Raw genomic sequence first — 2,419 nt, 5'->3', positions numbered from 1 at the left:
GGTGACGAATGTTTAGTAGATTCAAAAAAGTGTGTTATACGGGGTTTGAACAATGCTCATGATAAATGTAAATTTTGAAGGGTGGTGGCATACTAGATATGAAATATGTAATTTTCCAATATATTAATAAAAAATCATTATTATCGACCAAAAAAAAACTATTGAGAAGTAACATTAGCAAGATATTGAAAAAGTAATCATCTATGAAAGAAATATCTTTCTAATCCACATGTGTGTGATGATTAAAATTAAATTGTTCGTTATCATTTTCTTTAATGAGGATCTCTTAATCCATGGAATGAGAAGACATATGTGGGTGTAAGTAACCACTCCTCCTCAAATAATGATATGATTTTGAGCTAGTTGTTGACATAAACAAACCCTAGAAATATAACTAATTATAAATCAATAGTAGCTATGAATTAATAAGATAAAAATTAATAATTCAAATAAAACCATGGGATAAATAAGACAAACAATAACAACTAGATAATTACCCTAGAATTAAAATACCTAGGAAATGAACCACCTAGAATAAAATGTTGAAGTAATGTGGAAATAAAACAAAGGTAAGTGCGGTTTATCTTAATTTGATGAAAATATGATATGATAGATCATTGGGATGATTTATTAATATGCAAATCAATTAGGAAAGACCAAAAACATACATCAAAATATAAAATCACTATTTTTCATTATGATTCAATTCCATGATCGTAGGAATACCTTGATACATAAAAATTAGATTCGACTCCATTGATCTAATCTCCTTAAAGTATTTGTTGTTTACTCTTATTTTGCCTTAATGCATGCATCTTTTCCTATGTAAAAAAATGGTTGTGTGTGGTCAAGTGTTTGCTAATGAAAGGTAATTTATCTTCTCTTAGTCAAAGCCTCGAGATTCTAAGTCTACAAATTTTGGAAATGATTGAAGACAATAGGTATGTAAGAGATACCTTAGATGATGATGCAAGTATGTAATGCAATAATAAATGCTTTAATCATGCGAATGCATGTATTCTCAAATGCTCAATTTTTTATGATAAAAATGAATTAGAGTTAGTCCTTAAATACATCTCCATGAGTGACAACTACAACATTTCACACATAGAATGAACACACAATGACTAATAAAAACGGTTAGGCCAACCTTCAATTTGAATTTGAAAAAAACAAAAAACTTTAGATTTATTTCTTCAAATTGTATGATCAACTTAAATCATTTATATAAATTATAATATTAATCTAAGTGAAAATTTGATAAACTCTTTAAGAATAAAGACTTATAAATTAAATAAAACTTAAATTTTATGCTTTTTAAGAAAAGTCGGGTCAATTATACACTTGTATTTCTTCACCATTACATGTATTTCTATTGGATTCCAAACATGGGTATTATGTGCCTTATATGGCCATCTAGTGAATAAGGTATAATTTAGAGCTATGAGAAACGTTGAATTACGGGGAAAAAAAGTAATGTGATTAAATGGATAAACCGTCAAATTTAATGTCTATTTTTTTTTTAATAATTAAATAAATTTACTCCAAGTTATTTGTCATCTCGTCGCTTTGGCCGAGTGGTTAAGGCGTGTGCCTGCTAAGTACATGGGGTTTCCCCGCGAGAGTTCGAATCTCTCAGGCGACGATCAAATTTATGTAATTTATGTAACTTGAACTTTTCCTCTGGTGACCATGCGGTTTTATGATTTTAGTAAATACCATGTTATTTCCATCATGTTTTCAAATGTAACTTTTTAAAATATTGCTTTATTCTTATGATGTTCCAATACATGTAACCTTATTGGGTGGGTTAATTTATGCTAATTAAATAAATAAATAAATAAAAAATAACTAGGTAAGTTTGATTTTAATTAATTTTGAATGTAGATTAATTTTCATAATTATTTTAGAAAAACATATATGATGGATAAGGTTATTTAGGTTTACAATTGAAGAATGAGTATTATTGGATAAGTTCTTAGATATTTTTTTGGTCTTTTAGTGAATGTATCAAGACGTATGTTAGATTTGTGTTTTGTTTGAAATCAAGTTTATTGTTTTGCATCAAAAGCTTATAGTTGTAGATTCATCCTTTGCATCTAGACTTAATCATGCACAAAGAAAAAATGTACTTTGTTATTCACTTTAATGGTCTTTGTCTACTTTGATGTCTAAAGGGCTAACGATATTTAAAAATACTTTGGAAGAGTTGTCATTATGTTGCAAGGAGACTTGTTCTTCTAAATTCCCTCCCTACAGATGTGTAGAAAAGTTCAAACACATCATTCAATGGTCCTATAATGACTGAATGTAGATTACTTATTTCTTTTAGTGCACCAAATATGAATGTTTCATTATTGATCTCTCTTTTATTGCTCTAGGATGCTTGATTTGTGTCAAATGGTTGCAATTAAATGCC

General features: G+C 28.3%; 1 non-coding gene across 1 annotated transcript; it reads left to right on the top strand.

The window, feature by feature from the left end:
• Positions 1–1,563: 1,563 nt before the first annotated feature.
• Positions 1,564–1,645, top strand: TRNAS-GCU (transfer RNA serine (anticodon GCU)). Its single transcript has one exon. It is a non-coding gene; the product is annotated as a tRNA-Ser (tRNA).
• Positions 1,646–2,419: the final 774 nt, after the last annotated feature.

The sequence above is a fragment of the Cryptomeria japonica genome, chromosome 9, assembly GCF_030272615.1.
Source record: "Cryptomeria japonica chromosome 9, Sugi_1.0, whole genome shotgun sequence".
In the NCBI taxonomy this organism is placed as follows: Eukaryota; Viridiplantae; Streptophyta; class Pinopsida; order Cupressales; family Cupressaceae; genus Cryptomeria; species Cryptomeria japonica.
This window is presented reverse-complemented; position numbering and strand designations above follow the sequence as displayed.